The 15,843-nt window shown below is 46.2% G+C and overlaps 1 long non-coding RNA gene across 1 annotated transcript in view; it reads right to left on the bottom strand.

Annotated features, from left to right (window-relative positions):
• Positions 1-2,635: 2,635 nt before the first annotated feature.
• The window catches only part of LOC147626086 (uncharacterized), a 38,671-nt gene continuing 25,463 nt past the window's right edge, over positions 2,636-15,843 (bottom strand). Inside the window, exons 2-3 of the long non-coding RNA XR_015268772.1 lie at positions 3,196-3,264; positions 2,636-3,065 (exon numbers count right to left, since the gene is read on the bottom strand). This is a non-coding gene — a long non-coding RNA (uncharacterized LOC147626086). The remainder of the gene's footprint in view (positions 3,066-3,195; positions 3,265-15,843) is intronic.

Genomic DNA, 15,843 nt, shown 5'->3' with positions numbered 1-15,843 from the left:
CCTTTCTACACTCGACAGCAGCTTCACCACCGACTTAGGTGACATGAGAAGACGGTCACCATTAGGAAGAGGGATATGTTAACCAGTTTGGTTAACATGGTTTCGTCCACTCAACCTAGCGTAAGGTGCTTTGCTATCTTACTCGCTCCTTAACTTTTGTCAAGCAGCACAGAAACATATAAAGCGGTCTTACTTTGCGCTTAATACCAAATAGGGAAAGTCTACAGACTTACTGTATATAGTTGGTTAAGACTAGTAATAGAGACCAGACCATTTTTAAGTTTGGCTGGCCTAATGTGAAAACTAGTCGCTTGTATATAAGGTATGATCTTTTTGCGTTCATCTTGTCCCCATTTGAACCTCGCAATGTCAAGATAGGGTGTCCTAAGTAAAGTCTACCTATCCCAACCATTCAAGCACATCTTGGCCGCATTTGAACCCCACAGTGTCAAGATAGGGTGTCCCAAGTCAAGTCTAAATGTACCATATCTTTTAGTGTGTCTATCGTCCTACCAATACCATTCAACTACTAATGCCACTGCTTGGTGAGTGAGTAAACTAGGCCTAGAACAACCATGGCTTCTCTTCATAATGGGAGCCTTACAAACCTGAGCTAACTAATATGAATATAAATTAGAGTGAGGGGGAACATTGATATATAACATTTTATATCTTGACTAACGTAGCACAAACAAATGTATCAATGCATAGATTCCTTGTGTGCACACCTAAAATTCATCAACAAGAAGCCACATCTAAGAAGCCTCAAGATGTGGTGGCATGAAAACATCACCAGAAGTTGGCAGATGGACAATGGAGAATTGGCATGAATGTTGAGAGATGGATGGACCTTGTTGAGTCCATGTGATGTCCATGATGATAGCATGGAGTGGCCGAATGAGGGTTTGTTGAGTAGAGTCTAATTTGAGGCACTTGTAATAGAGTATGTGTCAATGGCATGGTAAAAGACAAATACAAGTGTCCACCGTAGTTTAGAAGTGGCATCATTAAATTGCATGGCAAGCCTTCACATGGCTACAGTAAGAAGAGCTCACTATGTTGATAGATGTGACAAGAGTTCACATTTGTTATGACAGCGACATGCAAAATAACCCTCTTAGATTACGGGAGGAACCACGAGAGCCACTTACGGAAGGGTGTTCAAAAATTCACCTTCTTGGATTATGGGAGGAACTACCAGTCCTATTGCCAATTATGGAAGGGGTGCTGGCAGTAGAAGATTTGGTGTGATTCTTGGGTTACTTGCTAGCACTTGCTTTGATCCTCCCTAATCCCCATGTTTATGACCATTGGTCCTAATTAATTTCGGTCCACTTTCACAAGCTTTTCAGCCTACCAAGGTGCATGCCTGATATTGCACTCTAATCTTGTCCACATGCTTGTTCGCTATCAATGAGCATATAAAAACTTTTGCCGAGTAATGCAGCCAAGAACTATAGCTAGCTGAAAAATGCATCACGTCTGAACCACTGGCCCGAGCTCGAATCTGTTCAGCTGCAAACTGTCTGGGTCCGCACCTTGGGCAACATGTCCTGGCTGGCACAGTTTCGCTTCAAGTCGACCATGAATCCTGCAGGAACAGGGTGGCCAGTTCCCACCGACCATCAACAACCTCATGAATGGGGATTCCCTCAAGACAACTCTCTTGTTCAATAAGGCAGCACCAACTCAATCGACTCAGAGGACATCCTTTTGAACGGGACCTCAAACCAGAAGAACTTAGGTTTGTTACAATCATAAAATGGCAAGTTGGCACTTAAGTAAAGCCCTTAGCATGGGGTCAAATATTAATGCATCATTCTTTGGCATGCAATCACCCATGTAAGAGCAACTAAAAAGTAATTTGAACTCCTCTAAAAAGAAGGCAAGCAAGAGGCTACAAAAGAATCATAAAAGTAAGATGCTATCTTCTGGATGGATGCAAGATTTGCAAGGTTGTGGTTCAAACGATGGAAGCTAGACAAATACCTAGAACTGCCACATGAAAATATGGATATGGAAGTTTTCCATCACGCCCTACTAGAGACACTCTATAACAAGTGGCAATCAGCTGAGAAAAAGGCTAAATTTGATTAGTATTGTGATGCCATTAATCCTGATTTTTGGTCATTCTAGACACAAGGAGAGGACAACACTCAAGCATACATAAGCACACCAATGCCACCCCATGCACGCAAGAATATAGCATGTCTTTGGACAAGATCACACAAGCTTGAGATTGAAAGAGGAGCATGGCAAAAGGTGCCAAGGCAGGAAAGAATCTGCAAATTTTGTGACATGAAGGCCATGGAGACAGAAGACATCATGGTCATGGTTTGTCCTCGATATACACATATTCGAGGCGGTTTCAGTAAACTCCTTGAAGGCCACACACAGCTGCCACAAGTATTGCTTACAGCCACACCCATTGTTTTGGGGGCATTCATCACTTGACTTTTCAAACATAGAGGAGCTTGAGTCACATTATGCCACACACTAGCTTGCTAGCTTTACCCTTCATAGTGACAGAAGGAGACTTATTTTTTTAATCTTGTACTAGTTTGTTGGTCCCATGGGTCGTATTTGGCCCCCAGTGGACGATAATACAATCTTATTCTTCTTCTCTCTCTCTCTCTCTGTCAATTCAAAAACCTGGAAAAACAATGCCCTTCACTTTAACTATTCTAATCGATGAGTTTCACATAGACTCTTTCAAACCCCAACATACGCTCACAAAAAAGAGCGAAGACTGAACAACTTATTGTGAGCCACCTACTGGTCATTCTAGTGACAATCAGTGCTCGAGAAAACTGTTTCAATGAGGATCCTGATGATAAATGTCTTCTCAAAAGCAAAAGTTTTATGATGGCAGACGGCCCCTGCTAGCAGAGCCATATCCATGTCCCATGATGCAGCTCTATTTTGAACCTTTGAATGGAGCTGTTTCGAAATTGAAGTTTATAGATGGAATCTTTGATAGTCAATAGAAGCCAAACATCATTTCTACTGTAGAAATCCTAATGGTGTGCCTTGGCTGCAGCCTTTTGTTGCGCTTTTGCGTCTGCCTGAAACCATCAAAGAGGATAGCATTAGCACACCACCAGCACCAAATGCTTGGGCGTATCCCAGTACATATTAAAAAAACCTCCTCTGACAAGCTAAACTTGCCCAGAATTACTGGGCCATAAGGCATACCCGCCGCAAGTAAGCCATCTTTATTGTACCATACGTCAACCCTGCTGCAAATGCAGTTGCCCTTGCCACCTGACACAAACTTAGGCATGATTAGATGCTACTTCAGCAACCAAAGAAAAAAGGCTGATTCTCTTGCTCACATTATTTGTTCCATCTTCAAAACTAGGAGCAATCACCCACCATCAAATCAATCCTAATAATATATGGACAGCATGGAAATTGGTATGCCCCTTCACCTCAGAAAAATAACGATTCAGATGGCAGAATTTCAGGCACTTCTCAACAAAGGCAGATAAGATAGCAGAGTTAAAAAAGTCAGCAAACATAGCTAGAATCTGACTATGGCACCCTAGCAAAGACGCCATATTCAAATTTCCTTTATTTTGTGAAAAGTACATTTTTCTATCAATAAACTAAAGGAATGCTTTGTTTATACTTGTTAAGAGTTATAGTTCAAACTTCACTTCTCTGTTTTGCAGGTCCACACTTCACTCCAAATTCCCCGACAAATTCAACAGAACTAGGTTTCATACCTGGCAAATCAAGGTGAAGGGCTACCTCATGAAGAAAAATATGTGGAGTACGGTCAAGCCACTTCCTGAAGATGAAGCAGGTATTTCTGCTGCAGTTACAGGAGCTACAACGGCTACACTTCAAGCAAAAGATGAGCAAGCACTTGGTATTATCATTATTGCTTTAGAAGATGATTTTATTCATTATATTGATAATGTTGAGTCAGCTATGGAAGCTTGGGAATTATTAGAGCTTACTTTTGGTACAAAGGCAAAGCATTCCAAGATCAGTTTGAAGATGCAACTCTTTGATTTAACCATGGAGAGTACTGAAAATTTAACAGCTGTGATTAACAAGTTGAAGAGCTTAATGACACAATTGGTTTATGTTAAGTCTCCTGTTCCTGAAGAGGATGCTATTGCTATTTTGCTTAAAAGCTTACCTTCAAGCTTTAGGCAAATTGTGACAGTACTTAAAGAGAAGGGGCCAGTCCCTTCCTTGGAAAGTATCATAAATTCTTTGCAGGAAGAAGACAAGAAGATTACAAAGGATGTGATAGATCCTTATGCATATGCTATTACTTCGTGATCGGCAAAGAAGAAGTGTACTATTTGTGGTCGTACAAATCATCTTACTAAGGATTGTTTCTCCAAACATCCTTGTGAGTATTGTGGAAAGACGAATCATCCATCCTCAAAAAGTGCTACCAAAAAGATCAAATGCTAGCAAAGGCACATGTGGTTGAAGAAGTCAACCAACAGGAAGAAACAAATCTTTGTTCTAGTCTTGGTATAAAAGATGTAGATGATGATTATGCTTTTTAAATTATGTCATGTATGTGGTTGAGTCAAGACTTATGTTGTTCCAACTTGACGAGTTGTAGAGAAGAGTACACCACCCTATGTTGTTGTTAAGGGGAGACTCTTACTCATTGTGTCAAGGAGGTATGTTAGACTTGTTTATGTTCTTGTAAGAAGTTGGTCTTAAGGGGAGATTGTTGGATAAATGTAATTCCAACTCCTTAGTCCAATTTAATGTGTGGTGGATAGGCTAGTGGTCAATGGTTCGTGTAAAGCCTACAAATGGTTGGTGCATATGGTTCATGCAACTCATGCAACTAAAAATAGAGTAGAGGAGTCTCTAAATAAGATACAAGTCGTGATCAAGTGATTATGTAAGTTTGGTTCATGCCTAATCATAATTAGTGTCTTCTTGTGTTAATCTCAAAGTAATTTTCTGCATATACTAGTTTTTGTCCCTCATATTCATGATGTTTTGTGCAAGCTTTGATCCACCTTGAATATGTTTTGATCAATCTTCATAGCTGAATTATCATATCTAACACAGTCAGTTCTCAAACATTTGAAACATGTTTCTTATGGACACATTTTCATAGTCACTACAGACCACCAAGCACTTAAGTGGCTCTCGATGATGCCAAGTGCCTAGTGGAGTGCTCAGCACACTAGACAAGGTCAGCTCTTCCAACAGGTTGGAGAAATAATTAAATACATCCCGGTCAGCATAACCCAATAGCAGATGTTCTTAGTAGAAAGACCAGCATCCAGACCAGTCAGGAGTCTACCACTCTCAACATCTCTGGAAAAGACTTAGAAGATCAGTATGTCGATTCCGCAGAGTTTGTTACTCAACCCAGTTTGGCCCTCAACTTTGAGCCTGGCCATTATTCAGTTCACAGACGGGCATGTAAGTTTAGACGAGATATCCACTTCAAGGAAGGGGATTGAGTCTCTCAGTGCATCATGAAACAAAGATTGAAACAAGTGGGCAAACATTGTCCCAAGCTTTCATTCCATAGTTTTGGCCCTTTTCCAATAGTCAAAAAATTTAGTGATGTCTCCATGAAGTTAAAATTGCCTACCAGTTGGACAACGCATGATGTTTTCCATGTTTATTGGCTAAAACCATATGTTGGTCCAGAAGTGTTTGATGTTTCAGATGAACAGCAACCAAACGTGGTCGACGAAGCAGAAGTTATTGAGCCCGAGCTGATCCTTCTTCATTGATGGAAGCATGATTGACGACGGATACGTCAGTTCTATACGAAATTCCGAGATCGAGGTACCCACGAAGCCGTATGGCTTGACGTGGAGTTCTTCCAGCAGTACCTCCAGTTGTTGGCGGACTACTTGGAAGCCATGAACCTGCTGCCAAGCTAAGCAGGAGGGAATGTCACATGCACTCTGCACTCAGTGCATGGTGACATACCTACAGAAAGCTAGGCGCCTTCATCCTCAGCACTAGGAGCATTCCCCGCCTTCAACCTAGACTAATCCAGCCCTTCTGGAGCTTCTGCATTAGCCTCTCAACACCCCTGAAGCTTGCGTTTTTGCTCTCAGCAGTCCTTGCAGTTTAACACAATACATCAACAGTCCCAGCAGTTTAACGCAGCACCACAGTCCTTACAACCCTCAGGCGCAGCCATCTATACCCTAACGCAACAGTTATGTCCTTTCAACCTACAGGCACCTGCATACAGCACTCTTTCAGGCCCGAGTTCAGTAGGTACCCTCTGCGTTTGAGCATAAATCACCACCAACAAGTATTCAGGTCAGTTCAATCCTGCGTTTGCAGTTCTACAGCAGTTTACCTTGCGTATTCTGCCCTACAGCAGTGCCTCCGCCCTCTATGCATCATCCATACATGCTACAATCATCTGGTGAAGGTAACATATCATTCATAAGCATTTTCAGCATATTTACATAGCTTAGAACAGTCCACTGCAGTCCTTTCTCAGCCTCAAGTGTGCAGCCCTTCCTCATGCCCTTGGGAAGAGTGCATAGGCTCGAGATCAATTCATTGAGGTGTTTCTACAGCCGTGTACAGTTCAGCCAGGCTTCTGATCCTCCGAGATCTTGCGTTTGGCTTATCTACAGTAGTCCACAGTCATTCTCTCTAAAGTAATAAAGCAAATACTATCTCGATAAGAGGATAGGGGGGCCTTCAGTGGGTAATTTGGGACCCAATCTAGTGTACAGTTCTCATATCTCTTTAAAGTTTGAAGTATTAAAGTGGATTGCTAAATTCACGAAACTCACGATACAGAAGACAGTGTGAGCATTTGTGTGACAAGATCCTTCCAATACAAAGACTTCCGCTGCATATTACACATGTATATTCATGCGTCATAGGGAATGAGAGTAGTTGAATCACTGATGTGTTTTCACATGCACATAACATCCCCTTTTGCTAAACTTGATGACGGGATTCCAACCTTTGATCCTGGATGACTGTCATCATTCCCTGTCTCCACATATGGTCTCCCATACTTGTCATCCTTCCCTTCCTCGCAATCTTTTCACTAAAAACCTTGCCTTAGGTCTCTGAATCCAGTCCAAATCTAATGTAGAGATCTCTGCACCTATTCCACTTTGTCCCCTTGCCCTATCCCTAAATGCAAACATGTCCCTAAATGCAAACATGAAACCTTCTTCTTGAAACTGATCTTGGCACCCTTGGCTCCACTCCTTCGATGAACTTCATCCCCTAGAGTGCTCCATAAAAGCTTCTGGGGCAGCCCCAACTGGCTACCAGCTCTCATGAAACCCTCCCCTTGGGTTTGCTTGACACCAACCAGCTTCTAGGGGTCTGACATATGCTACATTTCTCTCCTTGGACCTGTGCACTTCTTCTGGATACCAACAGCACTTAGGATAGCTGAGCTTGATGCTCTGATACCACTGTGGCATGCGGAAGCTCTAATAGTCTTCTTTCAGCCCTAAGCAATGCATAGGAACACTTGATGCAAGAACAGTCAGCATAGACAGAGAATAGAGAGAGAGATGACTGTATATTCAGTATATTTATATAGTACAAAAGGTACATCATCTATGGCCTTTGGCCTTCCCAAAAAGGATAACAAAAAGCCTAATCTATCACCCTACTCCATAGGGGAGTGAGATGATCTACACAAAGTAATGAGATCCCTCTTATAGGCTCTTGGGGGAATGAATCAACTGGCCGACCTGCTGTCGGCTAGTTCCATGGACACAATAAATATTGATGCTGCCGACTAGAGGTACCCGACCTCCTAAACCTCGCCAAGAGGGTGTCGGTCCACACCTAGCCCTCCTCAAGCCTGCGACAACTGCTGCTGCTCCAAAGTTTGATGTTTTATCTGCTGCAAATCAAGGATTAGCTTAGGATAAAGCATGTCCATGTGCATGCACATGACAGTAAACCCGCACATGTGATGCATCTTAGTGTGTCCCATACCACTAGAACATGATAGACTATGCACAGAGCGGAAGCAAAGGGAGCACTAGAATGTGCTGAACTCAGAGTGCAAGAGAGAAAAAAAGAAAGAAAGTTATATTAACGTCTACAGAAGACCCCAAGGGCCTATGAGACCAAAAGTAATACAATGGTACCATAGATATACTGAGCCATGGAAAACTGAAAGAAAAAGTAAAATGAAAACATCTGATAGTACATGCGATCAACAGATGATCCTATGTAGAGTGAGATATGTTGTGATCAGCTAATGACGATACCCGCCTCGGCCAGAACCAATCTGATGGTGGTGTGAATGTCACACTTCTATGGGCGTGTGTCATGTCGGTGAAGAACTTCACGAATCTGTCTCTGTGTGGTGGAGGGACCTGATGCTCTGGGTCAGGAACTTCTAGCTCGCAGAATGGATCGAGCTCTCTCGCTAAGAACTCTAGGGCGTAGAGCTGGAGTGTGGGTACGGGTGGTGGGCTCTAATGTCATAGTAGAGGAATTGTTGTGGGCAGTGGATTCCGATGTGGATGTGCGTACCACAAAGAAATTTGTGATGGCTCTCTATGAGGTGTCCTGTCGGAGCCGAGGCTCTCTCGGCATGTTGCCTCAACACTACATCCCTATGTCGTCTAAGCTCCATCAAGTACATGCCCAAGCACATCAGATCCTCAAACTGTATCAGTGGTCCGAATCCCTCTCGGAAGAGGCAGTGGAATCTCCCCGTATCTTGTAGTAAGTCGGGCAACTGAACATATCATGGGCCTCATCCTCTACTGCTCCCATGGTGCATATTGTGCATGTCCTCTCCTCATGTGGGATATCCTCAGCTGAGAGAGAGGAAGAAAGAAAGAAAGAAAGAAAGAAAGAAAGATTTTATTAACGTCTTCCAAAAGACCGAACTCGGCCTATGAGACAAATCGGTGTACCTGTATGGGGTATCCTCTGTCATCCCAACAAAATGAAAAAGTACTGAACTAAAAAGCTGAATCTGGGTGTGCAATAAGTACAATGAGTGGGGGAGGGGATGGAGCTCTACTACTAGGAGAATGCCAAGCTATATGCATGGAGTATACAATCATGATATGCAAACTAGCTAGCTCCATCCTGTACCATACTGGGGGTATAAAATGGTATACATCAATGAAGGGGGTGTCCACAGCTCCCTGAAGAACATGCCTGGGTGTGCTCTGAAGCGAGCCAGCCGCTCCGCACCCTCCCTGTGAAACTGAGCTCTGATCTCTGTCATCTCTCTCTGGTATAGGCGTGGTGTCCGGAAAGCCAGGTGTCCTCTGTCTCCTGCAGGCTCTGAGTGTCTCTGCTCTCTGGAGAGTAATTCCCTGCCGTGTAGGGACTGGAAGCGAGATGGATCTCTGAAAAAATGTAGTAATCTGTGTCTGTCGTCCCCCCTCTGTAGCTGTCTGAGCCTGTAATGATGTCTCTCTGTGGCGCTGTATGTCTAGAATGAAACTCCCCAGTATGCGCTGGTCTGCTGCCTCAAAGATCTAGCATAGGGAATATGGCTCTCTGAATAAAATGGGATATCTCTCTCTGATGGTTGTATATGCTCTGCATCTGCATACATAATGCTCCTCACTCTCCACCTCCTCTCTGCACAATCTGCATACCCTCTCCTCTCGGGGGACCCGTGCTGCTCTGCCAGTCTCAATCTCCAATCGGTGTGATGAAACTCTAAGTTGACCAATAGCCACTCGGGAGCCGTGTGGTAAAAAGCCCTCCATGTATCTAGGCCTCTCTATAAATCCATCATCGGTGATACTCATGAAGTGATCTCTATAGTATAGCATCTTCGGTGGAAGAGGCTGTGTAGGCGATATCCATGTCTCTCGTGTATAGAGCTGCCATAGGTCCTGTCTCAATACTATGTTCCTCTCACTATGAGAGAGACGGATATGTGGTGCATCCCTGTCATACTGGAATGGTGGTAGATGATCCATGTCTAGGCCATGCTGTGAGAACCAATGTGTGACCTGTGCATACCATGATCCTCTGTCTCCTGCCTCAGCCAGCTGTCTCGATGCCTCAAAAGCTCTGTATGACAATCTGTCCTGTGGCATCTCTCTGAATCTGTCTAGCAAGCATATAGTCTGAAATATGGCCTCTACCATCATAGGAGGCGCAGCAAACTCTGCTCGGATAATGTCATGAGCTACTGACGGTTTGCTGCGTATCATGCGTGCCATCATGAGGACCTGTGGTCTCTCTATCTGTGTCCACCAATGGGTAGCAAGGCCTGGCGCCCATACCGCTACTCCATACATCAATGCCGGTGTGACTAATGTGTCAAATAGCCACCCCTTCGTCCGGGGCTCCTGAAAATGCGCCTGGTGGCACTGTCTCTCTAACATAGCCAATGCTGCATATCCCCGTGTCAATCTAGCTCTAGCTGCTGAACCCATGGTGAAGCGGGTGGCTGCTGCAAAGAAGGTAACCCCTAGGTACACGTATGATGTCACCACCTCCACCTGGCGTCCTGCGAGAGTGACTGCCAACTGACTCTTGCCCTGTCTCGATGTATGAAAGACCATAACCTTGGTTTTCCCAAGGTTCACAGTAAGACCCCTCTATGTGCAGAAATCATCGAGTGCATGTAGATGCTGCTGTAGACCACCTGGAGACTCAGACACTAATACAATATCATCAGCATAAAGCATAATATGTACTGAGGTACCTGCTAAATCAACTCCATCTCCGCCTCCCCGTGTAATGAAGTCAGCCACCTCATCAATGTATAACCCAAATAGCGTGGGGGAAAGTGGGCATCCTTGCTTCACACCAATGGTGCTAGCAATAGTCTCGGACATACCTCCTGGACATCTAACTCGCCCAAAAACCTGCTCATATAATGCATAGATGCCCCATGTCATCTCTGCTGGTATGCCAAGAGACTGCAGGTGCTGAAAGAGCCTCTCTCGTGGTACTGTGTCAAATGCCTTGCGGAAATCCACAAAGCAGCAATAGAGCTTTCTCTTCCTCACTCTGGCCTGATCAATCATACATCTCAAAGTGAATACATGGTCAGTGGTAGAGAAAGCTCTCCTGAAGCCTGCCTGCCCTGATGAGCGTAAACCTGCTCGCTCAGCAAATAAGCTAAGCTCTTGCTCCAACACTGCACCATAGAGTTTGGCCAGCACATGGCCAACCATAACCGTCCTGTAGTTGCTCGGATCGAGCATATCCCCTGTTTTGTGAATCGGCACAATGGTGTGCATCGTCCACTCCGCAGGCAAACCCTCTGCTAGTGCCCTGTTAAACAGGTGTGCAAGAAAAGGAGCCAAAGAATCTACTGCATATATGAGATGCTCACCCTGCAGGCCCATATGGTCGGCGGCCCGTCCATGCTGTAGGCCGCGGATAGCTTCCTGTACCATCAAGTGGGTAAAGAAGCTAGTTGTGGTAGGTCGAGGCTCCTGTGGCTGAGGTATAGGTGGCTGCTGTGGGGCGTGGTATAGGCCCTCTGCATATGTGTGCCATGTCTGTGGGTCTGCAATAGGTGTCGGTGTCCGGGGCTCTCTGAAGTGCCGCCATGAGACAGGGCTATCTCTACCCATGAAGAAATCAAAGATCTCTAGCTCCTGTATCTCTGCGAAGGCCCGCCTTTTGCGGCGAGTAAGTCTCCTCATTTCTCTCCTCGACTCCTACTCTATGATGGTTCCCAAGGCTCTCTGTATGCGGAGCCGTGAGTATAGGGCTCTCCACTCGTCATCATACCATCTGTTCTGGGACATAGTCCCAGATCTCACAAGCTCTCCTGAGTGGACACGATGTGGGAAGCTCTGTAATGCCGCCGTGTAGGAGTGATGCCGGCTGGGCTGTAATGGTATCCATAGGTGCCAGGGGATCCATGAGTAGGAGCCCATCCTCTACTCTGCCAGTGTATATGTCTGCCATGTCATGTGTGAAGTAGATGGTAGTGTGTGGCGTCGGTATGTGGGGGGCTAGTGATACTGATGATCCGGCTTCCTAATCAGTGAGTCTTTGTGGCGATGAAGCTCTACTTGGAAGAGTCCCAAGCACCACTGATATGGGTAATCCTATTAGAAGTCATCTCCTGTCTAGATTTATACACCAAGGCCTTTGTTGTGGGTGTGCTCGCCCGTATGAGGTGTTTTATCATTTTTCCTCACTCCCCGCATTTTTCCCCTATTTTTCCTATTTTTTCTGTGGCTTGGGAGGCAGTTCTGAGTTGGCAGGAGCACTGAGTAGCTGGCCGACTGACCCAACAGCAGTCGTGGACCCCTGTGCTGCTGGCCAACTAGGCATATACAGTCGTGGGCTTCATCCAGTGCTGGCCGACTGATGCTACAGACGTGGAGGTCTTTTCAGCAGGCCGACTGCCTATCTCGGGGCATATAAATAGGCCCCCAGCCCCCATACCACACTTGTATCATTCCGGGATCTTCTTGTGTATATCAAAGCAGAGTTACACGCCTACGTCTATCTCTCTCTTGTGCTGTTTTTCTGCCTGCGTTTTTTTTCTCTTGTGTTCCCAGATCTAGTCATCATCTCCGCTGCGTATTCTGACATGGTATCAGAGCCTAGGCTCTAGATAGTTCTTGGGATTTGTGTGAGCAAGAGGGGGACTGTTTTGTGGCTGATTGGTGGACTGTTTTGGGCTGATCGGGAAGAGGAGAAGCAAGAGGAAGGCGGGCTGATTTGCTGGACAGCCACTTGCAGGTTTTAGTTCTTCTTTGTTCCCACCCACCCACCCTTTTCAGAGGACATCCCCGCAATGGCAGATCTGTTTGAGATGGCCGAGAGACATGTGAAGATCCCGACACTCCCCACGTTCCCGGTGGACCGTCAATTGGACGGGAGCAACTACGGCATATGGAAGGTTATGATGGAATCTGTTCTGGAGTCTTACGACCTCACTGATTTCGTCGTTGTTGGTGTTCCACGGCCGGAAGTAGAGGAAGGGGAGTTACCGTCGATCCGAAAGGACCGGGAGGCCCAGACACAGATGTGAGATCGTGTCAACGCCAGGGTCCGTTCGTTTATTTTCCTCAACTGCACACCACAGGTAATCAATCATATAAAGCATATGACGCTGGCCAGAGGTACATGGCAGCATTTGGCTTCTCTTTACAACAGGGTATCGCCCATGAAGAGGATTTCCTTGGAAGTACAGATGCGGGTTATGAGCCCTGCAAAGTCGTCGACGATGCGGGAGCATATTAACAAGCTGCAGGCTCTTCAGCAGGAAGTTCTTCAGGCTGGGAAGGAGATATCGTCAGAGGACATGGCCATAACGTTGCTGTCACACTTGCCCTCTTCGTACTCAGCATTTTACTCCTCTTTGATTACCAGTGGCAGGCTCAGCACCATCACGTGGGAGGAGCTTGTGCCCATGGTCCTGGACCAGGAGGAACGATTCACGAACCCTCCTCAGGGTGGAGGTTCGGAGGCCTTTACTAGCCAACGGTCGAAAGGCCGTAACTCGGGCAAAGGGAAGGCTTCATCGGAGACCGAGAAGGGTGAAGATTCCTCAGTAGCAATCATGAAGACTCCGGCTTTTGTGCACCTGGAGGTGATGGACACCGATGTTTCATTTTCTTCAGGCAGGGAGGAGATTGGAGGACTCTCCGCAACGGATACTCGGGAGTGGATTCTCGATAGTGGTGCTTCCAGGCACATGACTCCTTCCCGTTCCGGTTTACAGGATCTCTGCAGGCTTTCTGGTCATATTCTTACTGGTGATACATCCACTATCCCAGTTCACAGTGAGGGCAGGATGGAGATAGTTCCCGATGGCAGAGGGGGGAAGCATTCCTCCCAGGTGTTGTATGTTCCGGCACTTGGTTTTCATCTGTTGTCAGTGCATCAGGTTTGCAAGACTGGCGTACGGGTGGAGTTTGATGAGCATTTTGTTGCTCTCCGGGACAAAGCAACAGGCCAAGTGGTTTGGGAAGGCGGAGTGGAGAATGGGGTTTACAGGCTTTCAGCACTCTCTCTCCCAGGTCCTCAGGTTTGTGATGAGTGGCAGTCTGGTAATGGCCACTTAAGTGTGGATACGCTGCAGGTGCGGGCTTTCCGGGACCAGATGGTGGATAGCTTGCCAGTAGATGGCAGCAGTTGGCAGGAACTTTCCAGTACTGATGTTGGTAGTTCTTGTGTTCGTCAGTAAGAGGAAGCTGAACAGGTCACTTATGCTCTGATGTCTCGTAGTGTTCGGGACATAGAACTTCCAGTTGTTGAGGATGTTCTTTCCACGGGGACCTTTCGGAAAGCCAGGCAGGTGGCAGGTGCTTACTTGCAGAAGGAGGTGGTTTCTCCAGGCTTTGTGGTTCCGGATTCAGAGGGGGTGGTTGACAGCTTTCATCAGGTTTCCAGGACTTGTTTGTGCACCGTAACAGGTGTTGATCCTTGTGAGCAGTGTGATGTCTCTATGACTCAGAAGCTGTATGGTTCATGGATCTGGTTGATGGACACCAGATTAGACGGGAGCTTCCTGATGAGGCAGTTGAGCTCATGGTTGCAGATGACTCTTTGGGAGGCACGATTGCGTTTCCTGTGGTTTCTGCGGCATGCGAAGGATCATGGACTCTTGTACACAAGAGGGGGATTGTTGGATGGAGTCCGACTCCACGGATGGAGTGACTCAGTTTGGGGAGGAGATCCGGACACGAGGAGATCTACTTATGGCCCAGGAGCAGTTTTACGGAGCAGCAGGAGGTTACATTGCAGGTTTGGGCTTCCACTGGAGGAACCCATGGTCATCCAGAGGCACTTTGTTCGTGAACAGATCGTTGCTGATGACAGTACGATCTTGCTGGAGTTCTGTTCGATGGAGGACAGTACGGTGGACCTCTTCACGAAGTCGCTATCTCAGGATTTGCTCAGGCGGCCCCCCAGCTCCCAGTGGTTGGTTTCACAGCCAGGAGCTAAGAGGGGGTGTTAGAAGTCATCTCCTGTCTAGATTTATACACCAGGGCCTTTGTTGTGGGTGTGCCCGCCCATATGAGGTGTTTTATCATTTTTCCTCACTCCCCGCATTTTTTCCCTATTTTTCCTATTTTTTATGTGGCTTGGGAGGCAGTTCTGAGTTGGCAGGAGCACTGAGTAGCTGGCCAACTGACCCAACAGCAGTCGAGGACCCCTGTGCTGCTGGCCGACTGGGCATATACAGTCGTGGGCTTCATCCAGTGCTGGCCGACTGATGCTACACTCGTGGAGGTCTTTTCAGCAGGCCGACTGCCTATCTGGGGGCATATAAATAGGCCCCCAACCCCCATACCACACTTGTATCATTCCGGGATCTTCTTGTGTATATCAAAGCAGAGTTACACGCCTACATCTCTCTCTCTCTTGTGCTGTTTTTCTGCCTGCGTTTTTTTTCTCGTGTGTTCCCAGATCTAGTCATCATCTCCGCTGCGTATTCTAACAAATCCATGATCTTGGATAAGGGTCCAAGCCCCTCTCTGAAGAGAGAGAGGAACCTCCCTCGAATTCATAATATACGGTGCACATGCATATGAAGTGCTCCTCTGACTCAACCTCCTAGTAGCACATAGTGCATATCCTCTCCTCACAAGGTATCTCCATGGCTCTCCTTGTCTCTATCCTCAAGCAGTGCGATGACACCCGCAACTGGCCCACTACAATCCTGCATGGCATGTGACATGTATATGTCAAGGTATCTAGCCCTCAGTATGAAACCATCCTCTGTAAGTCTCATGAAAGTATCCATGTAGTACTATCATTTGTGTGAGAGAGGCTCATGTGTTGTGATCCAGGTATCCTGTATGCATAGTCCCAATATATCATATATGATCACCCAATTCCTGTCATCCTGAGAGAGCATGATGAATGGGGAGTTCAGGTCATACTAGAGTGGGGGGAGGCGATCCATCCTGAGTCCCTGCCTCGTGA

This window comes from Cibotium barometz, chromosome 23, assembly GCF_041138505.1.
Source record: "Cibotium barometz isolate CiBa-2024 chromosome 23, ASM4113850v1, whole genome shotgun sequence".
NCBI lineage: Eukaryota > Viridiplantae > Streptophyta > Polypodiopsida > Cyatheales > Cibotiaceae > Cibotium > Cibotium barometz.
The sequence above is the reverse complement of the archived record's forward strand: the minus strand, read 5'-3'. Positions and strand labels throughout refer to the sequence as shown.